The sequence below is a fragment of the Hyalella azteca genome, unplaced genomic scaffold, assembly GCF_000764305.2.
Source record: "Hyalella azteca isolate HAZT.00-mixed unplaced genomic scaffold, Hazt_2.0.2 contig13953, whole genome shotgun sequence".
In the NCBI taxonomy this organism is placed as follows: Eukaryota; Metazoa; Arthropoda; class Malacostraca; order Amphipoda; family Hyalellidae; genus Hyalella; species Hyalella azteca.
This window is the reverse complement of record NW_025943855.1, coordinates 169648-187015: the sequence shown is the minus strand read 5'-3', so window position 1 is coordinate 187015 and position 17368 is coordinate 169648. Positions and strand designations below refer to the sequence as shown.

General features: G+C 39.5%; 1 protein-coding gene across 1 annotated transcript in view; it reads left to right on the top strand.

Moving 5' to 3' along the window:
* The first annotated feature begins 12159 nt into the window (after nt 1–12159).
* Nucleotides 12160–17368, top strand: part of LOC108668115 (serine/threonine-protein kinase Doa) — a 97315-nt gene continuing 92106 nt past the window's right edge. The window contains exon 1 of the mRNA XM_018155266.2: nt 12160–12308. The gene's annotated coding sequence lies outside the window, so the exon portion shown is untranslated. The remainder of the gene's footprint in view (nt 12309–17368) is intronic.

Genomic DNA, 17368 nt, shown 5'->3' with positions numbered 1-17368 from the left:
TTCAAATATTAAAAAATTTAATTTTTTAATTTTTTTTAATATATAAATTTTTTTTCCAAAATTATTTATTCTGTTAATTGATTCATGCATTGCCTCTGTCTTCACACAAGTGTGCAAAATTTTAGATCAGTTAGACAGGTAAAAGTGTGTCAAAAATCAGTTATAAGATTTGTAGCTGACAAAATTATTTTTTCAATTTTTTATATTGAAAAAAAAAATTCATTTTTAAAATCATTTATTTTGATATTTGATTCATGCATTGCCTCCAACTTTACACAAGTGTGCAAAATTTCAGATCAATAGGATAAATAGAATTGTATTAAATTTCGATTACAAGATTTGTAGCAGACAAACAAACAGACAAGAAGTGAAGCTAAAGAGAGGTGTTGTAAAAAGGCTTGTGCTAGTGGGCAATTAAACCATTTTTATAGACCTTACCTAGTTTCTTCAATGTAAATAATAAGAAAAGCAGCATATTTAGGCCTGTGATATTTAAAAATTGCCTGTGAAATTATCATTTATACCAATAGTTTTTTATGGGAAGAGTCTTGCCAAAATGCTCAGCTATTTACAGACGGATCACTTTGAAACTTGGTACACATGTGAGAACCAAAAAATAGACATCATTTATTCATGTTAATTAAAAAAATGAAAGGAAATATGAAATTCTTAGAAATCTCCTCCTATGATTTTCAAGCTATTTACATCGAGACGCATATCATTCGATGCGTAAGGACCATATCTATCGATTCGTCAGAGCTTTTTCCAAAATTCAAATTTTTGTGGGTGGGCGAGCATTTTTCATAAATTTTTTGATCCCCCCTTTTTTCAAAATATTTTAAAAACTTTCACAAAATTGAAAAAAAGTCTGACCAATCTCTAGATAATTTATTTGCAAATCAAATGGTATACCTATCATTGTTGTAGCTTAAAAACTGTAGGAGATAGGTTTGCAGTGACAATAAGTGTGAATGTTCAGTGGATTACGACAAGTTCCGCACGCCTTGAAATAGACATTCAAGGTTGCAAGGAGGCAAGACTAGACAATACTGGAGCTCAATTTCTTTCAAGGATGGTGCTAACGATTGCACAAGAACCATCCCGCACAACTGCAGCCGGGTTACTAAAGCAGAGTGTGTTCAGACTGGCTATTTAAGTGCACTGCCAGGCATTTTTGCCTATGTTTAATGTTAATATATGGGGAGCGTCTGGGTCCAAAATTTACAATTTTGGCTTTTGTGGTTTTTAGTCTCCTCTTAAAGCTGATACCTATCCAATGGTATCAAAATTATTGCTGTATGTTAGTTCTGCTGTATCACCACTCCTCTTAATGGTTCCCCTCTTTGCATCATTAATGTTTATATCCCACCGGCTTCCTCCTGCCTCCCGGGATATTCCCTGGAACTTTCTGACATAGTCTCCATACCGGGCGACAATCTGATAGTTGGCGATTTTAACGCCCATCATCCTTCCTGGTTCTCCCACATGGAAGACCAGAGAGCCGCAGCGTGAGGAGCCATAGTTGACGACCTCGTTGCCGGTTCCTCCCTTACCTTCCTCAACGAGGATTCCCATACCTGCCTCCCCTACCACGGCCCAACCTCCTCTCCAGACCTCGCCATCATCAACAATCATCTACTGCTCGTCATCTCCAGGGCTCCTCAAATCACCCTTAACTCAGACCACCTGCCCATTCTGATTCATCTCCCTTCCTCTGTCGACTCTCCAACCCCCCAGGCTGCTCGCTCATACGTCAACTTCAAAAAAGCTGACTGGCCCACCTACACGGCAGCCATCGAAATGGCACTCCAGATGGTCCCTCCCATACCTTGTGTGGCGGTGAGTCGACCTTGAGGGAAATTTTGACGACTGCTGCCAGACAGCATATCCCTGCTGGTTTCCAGAAGGATTTCTCCCCCTTGGGTCAACCCTGGCACCTGGTTGCTCATCGAGCAACGGGATGACATCAGGGCACGTAATCCAACAGACCCCCGGCTCCCAGAACTCAACCTGGAAATTAGTATGTCCATTCAGGTCCACACCAGAAACATATGGCAAACTCATCTTGCGTCATGCTGCAGGCGTGCAAACCAGTCTAAGCACTGGAATCTCCTTTGCTCTCTAGCTGGAAAGCAAAGCCACCCTCCCCCAATCAGCCAATCCAATTTGGTCTGAATACTTTTTCATCTCAGCGCAAGATCTCCTCCGCCTTCTGCAAGTTATTTACTTCGATTGCTCCCCACTCCCAAAGCCCTTCCGCCCGCCGCCTCATACGTCAAATCCGGGCTGAACATCCCCTCGATAGGGACTTCTCCCTGTTCACACCTGACATGGTGAAGCTTGCCATTGCTGCCGCCAACAACTCCTTTGCTCGAGGTCCGGACGGCCTCACGGTCCTTCATCTTAAGCACCTCGGACCACGCGGTAACCAGTACCTCACCTGCATTTTCAACGCCTCCGTCGCCACAGCCTCCATCAAATCCATTTGGAAAAATTCAATAAGTATTCCAATCCTCAAACCGGGCAAACCCAGAAACCAGGGCTCTTCATACCACCCTATCTCCCTCCTCTGCCCTGCAGCCAAGATCCTAGAGCGTCTTGTGCTCTCCTATATCTTAGGATCCCTCACCACCATCCCCTAGCAACAGGGTTTCAGACAAGGACACTCCACTGTTACCGCCCTCACACTCACGCACCAGATCATGATGGGCTTTAACTCTCGGCACCCTTCAGCCCGGACTGTCAGTGCGGCAGTCGACCTCTCAAAGGCTTTTGACAGTGTCAACCACCCTCTCCTCCTAAGCATGATTGCGGCCTTGGACCTACATCACAACCTGGTCCGCTGGCTGTGCTGCTACCTCTAAGGCAGGCAGGAATCTTGCCTCTACCTCAGAATTCAATCACCTTTCAGAGCCATCCACTCAGACGTTCCCCAGGGCTTGGTCATCTCTGACATCCCAGTGCCTACCCCAATATTGCCTCATACACGGACAACCTTACCATCTTTGTGTCGTCCCCAAGGCTAGACGCTGTGGAGGCTGAGCTTGCCTTGCTTCTTCGCAGCATCTCAGACTGGTCAGCTGTTAAGAAACTGACCATGGCTCCTGGCAAGTCCTCGGTCACACTCTTCACCCCAGATACGCACCAATCCCAATACCACCCATCTGCCACCATCTGCAACGGCATCATCCCACTGGATAAAACCCCTAAAATCCTAGGCATCACCTGGGATACACACTTCACTTTCTCCCCTCATGCAAGAGCCATAGCCACAAAACCAACGGGTTCTCTCCGCATCTTAAAAGCCCTTGCTGGCACCAACTGGGGCTTCTCCAAGAAGGACATAGTTGTCACCTACCGTACCATCACATGCTCAATCCTCTAATACACAGCCCCCATCTGGTACCCTGTTGCCTCTTTTAATGCAGTTGCCAGCCTGCAGATAATACAAAATACTGCATTGAGACTAGCCACCGGCTGCCTCAAAATGGCCCCAATCTCCCATCTGCACCAGGAGACCGGCGTCTATTCTTTGTCTGTGCACCTGGACCTGGCTTGTGCCCAGTTCCTTGCCAGCGCCCTCTAGCCCTCCCATGCTTCTTTTCGCAGGGTCTCTGCCCCTCTCGGGGACCGCCCTATGAAAGCCTCGATACAGTCAAGGTTCGGCCATCCTGTCACACCACTCTTGGCAAATGGCATCTTACCTGCCGGTACATACAGAGAAGCCGCCAAGTGGTCTCTCCGCAGGGAGATCACCTCCCGCTTTGTGGCAACTGACGCCATAAACGCCGTCCTCGCAGCCCCGCCACCGCCAATTGCATCAGTGGAGGCTTCACTCCCTCACCCCTACCGCTCAGTGTTATCCCAGCTCCACTCGGGATACTGTAGCTCCCTGGCATCCAAATCCACCAGGATTGGACGCTCTCCTAGCTCCACCTGCCCAGAGTGCGGGGATCCCCTCCAGTCTGTTCAGCACCTCTTAGTCTGCCCCGCATTCCCCATGTCTCTCAGCGTCTCCTCACTGTGGGACAGCCCCGTGGAGGCAGCGGCAATCCTGGCCACCCTCCCTGCCTTTGCTCATCTCCCCCCTCTTCCGGTGCTGGCCCCCCGCCCACCATCAGAGCCTCCCCCCGGTGAGCGTGACGGGTGCAACAAACAACAACAACAATTTACTATTAGGTAGGGTAAACGCAGTATATTCCTAAATCGTGGGTAATTCCGACACTTCTCAACTTTTTCCTTTATATTAACTATTAAGCTTTATCTTAGTTCCACGCATTCATTGATGGTTAAAATAGTGACATAATACTATTGCGCGCCATACTATTGCCAAAACACTAGGTCTGGGCCGTCTGGTCGGAAAATGTTAAGATCCAAAGAGACAGTGCATGTCACCCAGTGAGAATATCAAAAAACGTGTCAAAGTTGATAGTAGACCTTGCTCAACCAAATAGTGATAAACTGTTTGTGTAGAAAGAATATTATGGTTCGAGACTTTTAAATAAGTCTGTGAATATATTAGGAATCCTTTAAGTATACTTGTATTTGCTGATTTCAAGTCGTAAATAAATTAATAGATGATTAAGTTGAGATGTTGGATTTAGGATGTTGGATTTAGACACATGAAAACTAATTCCGACACAACTTGAATTAGACACACACAGATCGTTCTAAGCTTTGTACAAAAATTGAAATTTGCTTAATTAAAAGCCTAATAGCTGTTAATTAAAATGTAATTAAGTAGTGTTCAATATTCGTTAGTGTTCTAATTCAAAGCCGTGTTGTATCCCAATACAGCTCACACAGCAATTGACGGAATATAGGGATTTGGTAGGTTTCCATTCTAAAGGCTTTTTAATAAATATGGCAACATTTTGTGACGTTTCATCGTTGCTGACGCGAAGTGAAGTGTTTTGAGAGTCATGTAAAGGCAACAGAACTTACGTAACGCATACGTTTTTTTTTATACCTAGTTTTTCATTTCTCGATGCGTCCTTAATGTGTCGGAATATACCGCGTTTACCCTAAATGAAGAAATTAAAAATGAACTGATTCTAAAAAATCTCTGGTTTGTCACTATGCCCAGGGCCAGGCCCAGTGGTTAAGTTCAGACTTCAGAGTAGTAGGTACCGTACCACGGTACCTCCTACCAGGATTGGCGCAGATAGATGCGGCTTCAATCCCAGCTCTGTGCACCAGTTTCTGGTCAGAATCGGCAAGGAGGCCAGGCAGTTAAGCAAAGCAGAATTTGTAGCAGTGAGTTGTGAATTTAAGACCACAGCAAGCTGTGAATGTTCTGCAATCTGCAATGTTAAGAATTGGCAACAGGCTGGCCAATGGCCTAGTAAACGCGGAAACCACTATTATTATTATTTATTACTATGATGTGTCCATGCAAGGTGAAATTCTAGGGGGTTTTAAATGACCAATGGAACGGCCATTGCTTAGCCAATCACAGCCTGGATAACATGACATCATGATCCCATAACCAGTCATAACCTGGATAGCATGAGATCATGATCCTATCAGCCAATCGCAGTCTTGAGAGGATGATATCATGATCCTATTGACCAATCACAGTGCAGAAACTTTCTGAAGGGTCATACTTTCTGCCAGAAAGTATGACCCTCTCAACCAATCACAGATGGGAGATGACATGACTCCGCCCACTCACAGATGGGAGATGACATGACTCCGCCCACAAGTACCTTTGAGCACTATATGTTAGAATTCCACCATGGTGGCAAAGCAGAGAGTTTTTTAGATTCTCTCTCAAAGTCAAAGGCTCAAGTTCATTTTTGAGTCCTAAAAAGTAAAAGTAGACCAGTAAAGTATCCTGGTCCCTGGAGGCTGGAGCTGGATAGTGGATACCAGCATTATCATATATAAGAAATTGGTTTAAATCTTAGGTAAATGAGGAAATTAAAAATGGACTGATTCTAAAAAATCTATGGTTTGTCACTATGCGGCCAATAATTTGCCCATGTTGAGAACTGTGCCAGTCTGGAAGACTGGAATCTGGATCAACTAATTGACGAAAATCTAACGTCAGAGAGCATAATGAACAGAATAAATTAATACGGCTGTTTAAGTCGACCAAAAAATAAGTAGACTTGTGTCTCAGTTCAGTTACTCAGTAGTCAGTACGGTAACCGCATCAAAGAGCTCTTACAATAATGAGATTTTACAAGAAAACAAAGGCAGCTAGCCTATTCCTGGAAACTAAGCAACATATAACTAATAAAATCAGGCCTAAATCGAAAGTAACTGCTGACAATCTGTGTGATTTACAAAAATGATCAGATCCTATCTGCGCAAAATTTACAATTTTTCGTGTAATTTCTCCAATTTGTCCGTGGATTACGGTTAGAGAGGCTTGGAATCAGTTGTATATCTAGAAAACTCGCAATATGTTCGATATAGAACGTATAAAGCTTCTTGAAGGCACTAAAATGACTTACTCAACCTCAAACAGCAAGCCGCGAAGTTGGTGGTTCTAGAGGTCATCGGACTATACAGCTGACTATTTGTAGGAGAGAACAGCAGGGCCTACAATGTCTCTGACATGTGAATAGATCTGTCTTTTGGAATCACTGCAACCGCGCTGCAAACAGCTTTGCAATACAAACTAACGGGACTCACGGGGTCCTAACGTATTAGTATTAGGAATAAACTTAGGCATATGCCCAAAATGCAATAAAATTCTTATTTGCTGGCATGCGGGTGTATTTCCATCATAAAGTTTTACTTTATTATGTTTCAGAGGCAACTTCGCCCTCTCCTTGTTTTCCTGCCATTGCATACAAGCCAATCAAGATTTCTTTTTATCGCAATTTCTCATTTATGGGAAAAATGTACTTTAGTGCTAGCCATGTTCGTCCGTCTGTCCGTCCGTGACTTCACGTTTTTGTCGACGAGAAAATGCGCTCTCTGTCACTCACTGCAGCGCAGTGGGTAAGTACTGAGTTATATATGTTAGGACCTTCTCTGCATCGTGTTCTCTTTAGGAGAGCTTTCTGCTCTTCTACCCCAAGTTATTTATTACAACGCAATCCGAAAAGAAACTTAAATTAGATATATTCGCATTTTAGATTCATCGTGAACCTACTGTCTTTGTCCCTAATAAATTATATTCGTACTAGATCTCATTCCTTGATAGGAGCCACAGTGCAATGATATTTTGATGCTGGCCTATCACTGGTCGAATAGTTACCCCATCATGCCAGAAAGCCTTATGGAATATCGCCTGGTAAACCAATTTCACCTGCACATGCTGCCTCGCTGTATAGCTTCCTCCACCATCGATGTTTACTGTGCTGCCACGGATCTTCCCTCGTGCTTGTATTATCCGACTTAGAATTTTTGTCAAGCTTCGACTTTGGTTGTGTTGAATCTCCAAGAAAGGCTTCATCACATACTAAGTTTGGAATATTGAAGCGTGTGACTAGCAGATGTTTGAATCGGCTGAACGAAATTAAGCAATGTAACCAAAACTTCACCAGTCCTCCTTTAGCAGCACAACACACAGTTTGCAGGAGAAGTAACCCCAACCGGAAGGTATACGCATCATACGGCATCGCCCGCCTTATTTAACTTTTCAGATAGTATCACTGAACCTTTATACCACCTACCAATATCTTGCATAAATTAAACTTCTCCTACACTCTCGAAAAAGTATCATCTTGCTTTCTGAAACATGAGTTCAAAACGATTATTTAGAAACGATTCATGGTTACAATTCATGCTGGTGTCAGACGGAGATGGTCGAAGAGGAGGTCTCACCACAGATGTCTCGTGGGGCCCATTTCGAACTTCAAGCTAACAATCGCCATTGATGCAACAAAAACCGCAGCTTTATCATGTGTCTATATTACAAATGAACCGGTGGCACATTACGGAATTTCTGAATGATACAGAAGTCTATACGTATATTGACCGATGCCGTAGTTTAGGAGAAAGATTAGACTTGGTTCTTATCTCTGCAGATATTGTTCTTTTATTTAATGGGAGCTGATTTGATATGTAGGTAGCGATTATTTTCCTATTCGCGTCTCTGCATCTGTTGCTTCACTGTGGGTGCAGGCTATGCCAGCTTACAGGTTGAAGACGTCAAACCGCTCTTTTAATTTTTTATGAGAGCAGGTGTCTCTGCCTGAACTTATACGCTTTACAACTGAAGAGGAGCTGAGCCAAGATGTCTTTCATAGAATCCTCTATGCTGCAAAGACAATCACGAGTTTCGTTATTCGTTTTGAAGTTGTTTTTTCAGATTTATGGTAGATTATTCATACTTTAATTTTATCGAGAAATTTGGAAGTAAACTTACTTCGAGCTAAGACAGGGAACGTCCAAAATTTACAGAATAACTTGGGCCCCGCTTATGTTCGGAAAATCTTGGGCGACAATGACTATGTGGCGGGGGGCATTGCGTCATTGTTATGAGGCTTGAAACGCCGTATAAGGGTATTATTCATGTTGACACATGCCAGTAACTTTGACAATTGCAAGTTGAGATATAAGACCAGCGTAGAATGATTCTGTAAACTTCGCAGCTCTAAAATACATGCAGGGTCGCTTTCCAAGTAAGTTGTGCCATCTAGAGCCTACTCATATTGCACGAAGTTTTTTTCTACCTTCGGTTTCACAGCGTCGCGATTCCCATTTCGTTTATTTACGTTTCGGTTTATTTTCGTTCGGTTTGTCTTATGACCCGCCTTTCATTCGAAGTTTTTTTTTTTTTGCTCTGTTAAATATACTACAGTATAATTACTTAAGTTAATTAGCACCATGCCACAGGCGTCACGAAACTGAAGTCCGAGAGCCTGCCCTATATATATATTTTTTTCTTTCTACGTATCACGCTGATTTCGTTTGGCAGCGAGCGCTTGGTGAACAAATTAAAGTCACCTTGCGCTTAATGTGTTTCCTGTGCTCTTGAGCGTGGGTCGTTGCTTTTATTTCACCAAACAAGAAAAGATTCTTATGCACGAGCCCTAGAAGCCTTGCTTCGACATGATTGAACTTGCTCTCCCTTCAGAAGTCATATCGCACTAGCGCACCAGTATACCATAGCAGAAGAAAATATTTGATACGTATTGATCAATATTTTATTGGTCTAGCTCACTATCTAAAATATTAAACCAAACAAGACAACATAGCGCAAAGAGAGACAATATTGGATATTGTATTCCTTCAAAACAACGAAAATTATCGATCGTTATGTTTGCAATCATGAGATTGCAAGACCAAGACATACTGCATCAGACCGAGGTCTGTTACAAATAGAATAGAATAGAAGTGTCGACACTGAAGAAATAGGCCCATGGCCTGTTGCCGATTCTTGTAATTTTCGTGACTTGATTCCATGGGATCCGGCCTTTGGAACTCCATCTTTACATAACTGACGATTGATTGAGATAGATGTTGGACTTTTTGCGGTCCATAAGTTTCTAGGCATTTTAAGACTGAACATATGCTCCTGCTTAGCTTCGCCTAGTCTGTTCTTGAAGGCGTTGATACTCGGAGCTTCAACGATGCTATCAGGGAGGCTGTACCACATGTTGGTGACTCGAAGCGAGAAGAAATATTGTTGCATGGATGTGTTACAACGCAGTTTTTTTAGTTTATAGCCGTTGCCCCTGGTGTTGTTCTTGTTTCAAATTCTAGTAATCCTTCTGGGACCTTGTAAAAACCATGTATCGGAACTTAAACTGACGTTTGAGTTGAATGAACTCAAACTGACTTTTGAGTTCCGACCGCAAGAACAATGCCTGTACCGAAGAAGCACATAACACGCAGAAAACTGTGGAATCACTGATGCTTTGGTTTATGGTTATATTCACTGTCTGGGTTTTGGGTAATAATGACAATTTTTATGGTAATGCTTTATAGTAATAATGAAGTTTATAGCAATTCAAAGATAGTAATGAGATTTTTACAAGATTAGCCACTCGGGACATGATTACCATGTCAGATCATCGCGATAACCGGATAATTTTGGAACAGACATCGAAAGGTAAGCATTTATGAGTATCCCCCAAAGAGGAGATATCATTGCGCAGGTATTAATGAGAGTGTGTTACGGAGCAGTGTCCATGTGATCCAAATAAAAAATTTATGTGTGCGATACGAAATAAGATTTGTCGCGGATATTTAATAATCATGAATGGACAAGAAGCTGAAAATTTTTAGGCATGTTGAAACGCAAGCTAACACATCCAACAAACTTCTTGGACTAATCAGACGCTCATACGAGTTCCTGGATGCAGAAGTGATGAAGCTGTTATATGTTGCTGTCGTGCGCCCGAATCTAGAGTTTGGAAACGTTGCGTGGTCACCGAGATTTAAAAAGGACAAAAGTTTAATAGGCAGGGTGGCCCAGTGGTTAAAGTTCAGAGTACCAAGATTGGAGCAGAGAGGTGCGGGTTCGATCCCAGCTCTGTATGCCAGTTTCTGGTCAGAATCGGCAAGGAGGCCGGGCGGTTAAGCAAATCAGAATTGTAGCAGTGAGTTGCAAGTTCGAGACCGCAATAAGCTGTGGATGTTCGGCGATGTTAAGAATTGGCAACAGGCCTACGGCCTAATAAACGCTGAAACCGCTATATATTTTCATTTAATAGAGAATATTCAAAGACGTGCAACAAGGATAATTCAAGGCTTGAAGGGCAAGTCCTATGAAGAGAGATTAGAGATTATGAAGTTTCCAAGCCTCAGTTATCGACGTCTGCGTGAGGACCGCATTGAAGTTTACAAGTATACTCATGGTTTATACAAGGTCCCCCAATGATTACAAGAATTTGAAACAAGAACCAACACCAGGAGCCACGGCTATAAACTAAAAAAATTCGCTGCAACTTCTCAACGCGGCAACATTTCTTCTCGCTGCGAATCACCAACATGTGGAACAGCGTACCCGATGACATCGTTGGCGCTCCAAGTATGAACGCGTTCAAGAACAGACTAGATAAAGCTATGGAAAAATATATGTTCAGATTTGAAATGCTTAGCACCATATCGAACCCGGTGAAAGTCCAGTAGCTTTTTCAAACTATCGTCAGTCATGAAAAGATCCGGTCAAAAGACACGATTTTAGATCTTCTGTGAACAAGGTACGAAAAGGAAAAGAATCGGCGACACGCCACATCAGGCCTACACTTCAGCGCCGAGATCACTTATGTCATGTCATGTCATGTCATGTCATGTCATGTCATGTCATGTCATGTCATGTCATGTCATGTCATGTCATGTCATGTCATGTCATGTCATGTCATGTCNTGTTATGTTATGTTATGTTATGTTATGTTATGTTATGTTATATTATGTTATGTTATGTTATGTTATGTTATGTCATGTTATGTCATGTTATGTTATGTTATGTTATGTTATGTTATATTATGTTATGTAATGTTATGAACGAGTTAACGGCGGATAACGGCGGATAACAGGGAGAAGGATCTACATGCAAACATCTTCTATTCTGAATCTTTGGAATTTAATTATGCAGTATGGTACAAGGAGTTGCATTTCAATGAACTGAAATTTTATTTGTGTATAACTAACGCTACGTATGTTATAACCCAGAAATAATGAAATCGTCACAAATGAGATGTCAGAATAACTAATCTCTATGCAACTGGTCGTATTGCACAAAAAAAGTTCAAGTTATAAGTCTGATTATTGTGCTATAATATAGCTCGTGATTTCGATAAATATTTAAGATTTGAAATTCTACATAGATTTCAGCTGGTAACAAACTTATGCGTAGAAAATCTGCTGTATAAATTCTTCATGACATTTAGTACCCAAAGCGTTGATGTGGTTTCAAACCACAAAATAGATTCCATCAGTAAATGATGTTATGTATATTCTGAAAAATTTTGCCAAAAAATTAGTTATTATACACACTAAAGCAAGAAATTTGTTACTCGAAACTTAAGAGGGGGTTTCAATGAGATGACCAATATGAATGATAATATAAAAATACGAAAATCAGTGTAAAACATCGATTGTTTAATATGAAAAGTCGAAGTAAAAAAATAGTTACCATAGTTATAAGCGTTTTTTCAGAATAATATTTTGGAGCATTTATATTTTATTTCCGAATGTAATACTTCAACTGAGGTTTTATTATGTTTGAGAATTTCAGCGGGTTGACTTTTAACCGTTGCCTCAGGAAGATGGCCGCCAATCTTGTGAAAACATCGAAAGTGTGATTTGACTCTGTGCTAATATTGTTATTTGCTGTTATTCGTGAATTTCTCACTCTGGAGTTTATTTGGCGACAATTGGAATACTTTCGCGCCAAGAATGTGAGTATTAATTGTATTTTTTTTAACGTGGTAATTACTAGTACGCCGTGACTAGAACATTCCTAACAACTGAAATGCCTCTAAGTCTATGCAATAGTGAATACCTAGAACTTATCTTTATGTAGTTATGATCTGTCGTTCTGACTGGTTAAAGTTAAGATAGCTATTCAGAGTCTAACTTCTTATATAATGTGCCACATATGAGGAAAATTCATCTTATTTTGATGATACATCACTATTGATTATTTAATTCACTAAAATTCAGGTAAATTTTGAACTCTTATGATGAAAAGTTTGTCTAGTTAAGAAACTAGAAATACCTACCTACCAGGTGGCAGGTACTGCCAGGTAGTACAACCTAGCCTAAGCCTACAACGCATGTTGATTATTAGTTTCAAACGCATCATCATTCACTTTGATTCTTATATATTATTACTTGTTAACCTATTTAATTATATCAAGTATTTACCTACCCAATCAAGCATATGGTATACCTAAATTCTTTGGAGAATTTATTGTGGGAATTTTTTCACAGGGTTTTTAGAACTGAAATGTGGGTAAAAATGTCCTAGCTTAGGCTAGCTACCTAGGTATTTCAGTAGGTATTTGACTTTATTTATTTTCTGCAATTAGCCTACCTAATACCTATTAATGTAAGGCAAGGGCTATAAGCCAATTTGTATTATTAGGCAATAGGCAGAAATGTAAAAAAAATTGCTTATAAAAAGTTGTTTTTACCTGTTTATTAAAATCATTGGCAAAATGTGTTTTGTTTCTTGATTTCTTTTGTATAGAAATAAGTCAAGGGTCAGCCTGCAGGATTGGAATTTTCATACCTGTTTATTAAATCTCTGAGCTCTGGCATGACGAATTTTTAATAGGGTAAAGTGTAAACACACCATAGAATCCAACACTGTGGGTAATTCTGAGTTTCCGACACCCCCAACTTTTTCCTTTATATTAAGCTTGGTCTTAGTTTCACGCATGCGTTGATGGTTGAAATAGTGACATCATACTATTGCGCGCCAGATTCATGCAAAACACTAGGTCTAGTGGGAAAATGTTGAGATCCGCAGAGAAAAGTCCAAGTCAACTAGTGAGAACATCGAAGCACCTATGAAAGTTGATAGGGTAAACGCGGTATATTCCGACATCGTGGGTAATTCCGTCACCTCTCTAGTTTTTCCTTTATATTAAGCTTTGTTTTAGTCAGGATGGAATTCTAATTTTGAAGATTCATATACTATTTCAATCCACGAAGACCACTTTTTCAACTCAACATCGTTATTTGAGGCAAAAATGAACTTTTTAAAGGCTTAAAATATGTATGTTAACTTGCTCAGTTTCTATAAAGTACGTAATCACTTGGAAGTTGTATGCCTGCACCTTTCACTCAAGTTCTCAACAATTAAAATTAGACTTATAAAAAGTATTAGTTAGTTGAAAATTTGTCTCTTAAGTTGACCGCAATGAACTAAACTTCATTAAGTAATCATTAGGCAGAGTTTCCCATCGGCATCATGCACACTAAACATGCAATTCAGAGTTCAGACGAGCCGAACTACATAACACGTGAGCTAACATGCTACTGAATTTAATAGGTACCTAGCTTCTTTCCCGCTACCGGTGATCTAGCGGGATGATCAATCGTATACTTAATTCATATACGGTTGTATGCGAATTACGAATTAACTAATCGTTCGTATACTTAATGCAAGACAATGAATATTAATGTTGTTTCTGATCAAATGAACGAAAACTTTTTCTGTTTCTGATCAAACGAATGAAAACTTTTGATCAAATGAACGAAAACTTCTGATCAAACGAATGAAAACTTCTGATCAAACAAACAAAAACTTCTGATCAAACAAACAAAAACTTCTGTTCAAACGAACGACAACAAACTTTTTGAAGATAATTCTGAAATCGTAACGTCTATTGAATTCTAATACGGATCGTTAATTTTAACATCATATTTCTAAAAATCAAGTACCGGTATTGCATTTCTTTTACTTGAAAAACATTCTTTTAGATAAAAAACAACGAATTTTTTCTTACAGCTCCTCAGGAATGACGAATGAATGCTCCTCATATTGACAAATGACGATCTTACTCTTATAGCTAAAAATTTTAAATTGAACGATGTTGTCATTTCAAAGACTCCATTGATTACAGAACTTTAGTTTTCAGAAGTGTATTCAAGAAAAGTTTCTGAAATAGTAGGAACATTTCCATTATCATTCTGAAATAGAAGCGTCATTTCCATTCTTATATATAAACAGGATTAATAAAATACCTATCAAATCCATCCAATGTCATTCAATTTGTGATGTATGAGACAGTTTCACTTTGATTCCTATGATGCTCATTTTTACCGGTTGAAGCTGTAGAATTAAATTAAATTAAAAAATTAATTAAAATTAAATTTTACTAAATCAAAATTTATTATTTAATACACTAGATGGTACATACTGTAGAATTAAATTCTATAAGAAAAATGTTGAATTAAAAATCTGATTATATTTTTTAAATTAAAAATTAATTTTTATTGAATTAAATTGTATTATTAATGCACTATATGGTACGTGCTCTACGTTTTATATAATGAAATAGTTTCCCATGTTAAACAACAAAAATTTTCTAAAAGACACAAAACGTTCAAAAATGCGGGATGGCAGACGAAATCATTCAGAATTTGAAGTGAATTCATTAAGATAAATTCAACATAATAGGGCAAAAAATGGAAAAATTCAAATCTGGAATGTATAAATTGGTTTTTATAATTAAAAAAAAAACTTTCAACCATTTAAATCTCAGAATGGAATGTGGATCAAGTCTAATTATTGTGAAATTGAACTTGACATGACGAAAAGCTATGCCTGTGAGTCTGTGATGCTGCCATGTCAGATATGATCGTGGAAACACCATGTGAATGTACGCCTTGGAAAAGTCGAAGTTTATCTCGTACTTTTGTGTGATATCAAAAACTTTGTTGGTATTGACCAATCGTGAGAATTTTTTATGATTCTGGATGTGTTTTATTTTTATTTTAGAATGTATTCATTGCAAAAATGTGTCCGCTAGCCTACAGATAAATGACTAGTTAACTTGATTAGTCGTTGGCAACAGGGGATTGGATTTCAAACCACGCGCGATTTCGGAAGCACGGTAGGTTCCAATGAACTCAGTTTATAAATTTTCATTGCAGTGGAAGGTGGTGTAATGCAGTGGTAGGGTTGGTATTACGATACATTTTCTTATATTGACATGAGAATATATTACCTATACAGAATTCCACACTGGTTTTAGTTCCATGCGTTTGTTGATGGTTGAAATGGTGACGTCATACATTTGCGCCTTGAACTACTGCCAAAACACTAGGTCTTGGCCATCTAGCGGGAAAATATTGAGACCCAAAGAGAGACAGTGCACGCTACCCAGTGAGATCATCGAAAAATGTGTCAAATTTGACAGTTGACCTTGCTCTACCAAATAGTGAATAACTGTTTGTATAAGAAGAATATTATGGTTTGAGACTTTTAAATATGTCTGTGAATATATTAGGAATCCTTTAAGTATACTTGTATGTGCTGATTTCAAGTGGTAAATTAATTAATAGATGAATAAGTTGAGAAATGGATTTAGACACATGAAAACTAATTCCATCACAACTTGAATTGGACACAGACAGATCGTTCCAAGCTATGTACAAAAATTAAAATTTGCTTAATTAATAGCTTAATAGTTGTTAATTAAAAGCGTAATTAAGTAGTGTTCAATATTCATTAGTGTTCTAATTCAAAGCCGTGTTGTATTCCAATACAGCTCACACAGGCACACAGCGAACAGAATTCGAACACGTGGATGACGGCATTACGTATGAGTAGAATTTGAAGCGCGGACGGAATACGCCTCACCACATGCCGAATATTGCCACACACAGTGACGGAATATAGGTAGGGATTTGGTAGGTTTGCATTCTAAAGGTTTTTAAATAAATATGGCAACATTTTGTGACGTTTCATTGTTGCTGGCGCATCATACGGTGTTTTGCAAATCACATAAAGCAAACAAAACTCGAGTAACGCATACGGTTATTTTTTTATAGTTTTTCATTTCTCGATGTGTCCTTGATGTGTCGGAATATACCGCGTTTACCCTAGTTGACCTTGCTTTACTAAATAGTGATAAACTGTTTGTGTAAAAAGAATATTATGGTTTGAGACTTTTAAATAAGTCTGTGAATATATTAGGAATCCTTTCCTTTAACTTGTATTTGCTGATTTTAAGTGGTAAATAAATTAATAGATGATTGAATTAAGAGACGGTTTTAGACACATAAAAACTAATTCTGACACAGGGTGTCGGAATTACGACACACAGAGTGTCATTTACTGTCGTATTGCGACACAGCTCACACAAGGTGTTGGAATTCCAACACAGGATGTCGGAATTATGAATTACGATTTTGAAGCGCTGTCGGAATTAGTCTCACAATATGCCAAATTTAGTCACACACAGTGTAGGAATTTAGTGATTTTGTAGATATGAATTCTTAAGGCTTTTAAATAAATATGGCAACAGTTTGTGACGTTTCATCATTGCTGGCACATAGTGTGGTGTTTTGAGTGTGATGTAAACCAATCAGAACTCGAGTTGCACATACGGTGATCTATTTATAGCCATTTATTTCTTGCTACGTCCTTAAGGTGTTGGAATATGGAAGACCCTACATTTGGAAACTCACGGCCCTATTGTGCACTCTAGTTAACAATTAGATTGGTTCATTTTGCAGGAATCTTGTGGTTCTGGAAATATGCAGGAAAGCTCTAGTCACAGCCTTAAAAGGAGATGTTCTCCTAGTGTGGGTTAGGGTGCAGATTTTGGTAAATGCAATGCCAATTTTTAGCATTTGTAGACCAAAAACTTTGCCAATGGCCTGCAGTACCCACTACCCAAAATGCGTTGCCAACTGTTTGCAAGATGCTTTGCGGGCCAGTGAGGAATTCTAGGAATGGAAGTTCACTTATAAAAAACTTTCCACCCATGAACCCAAGGTG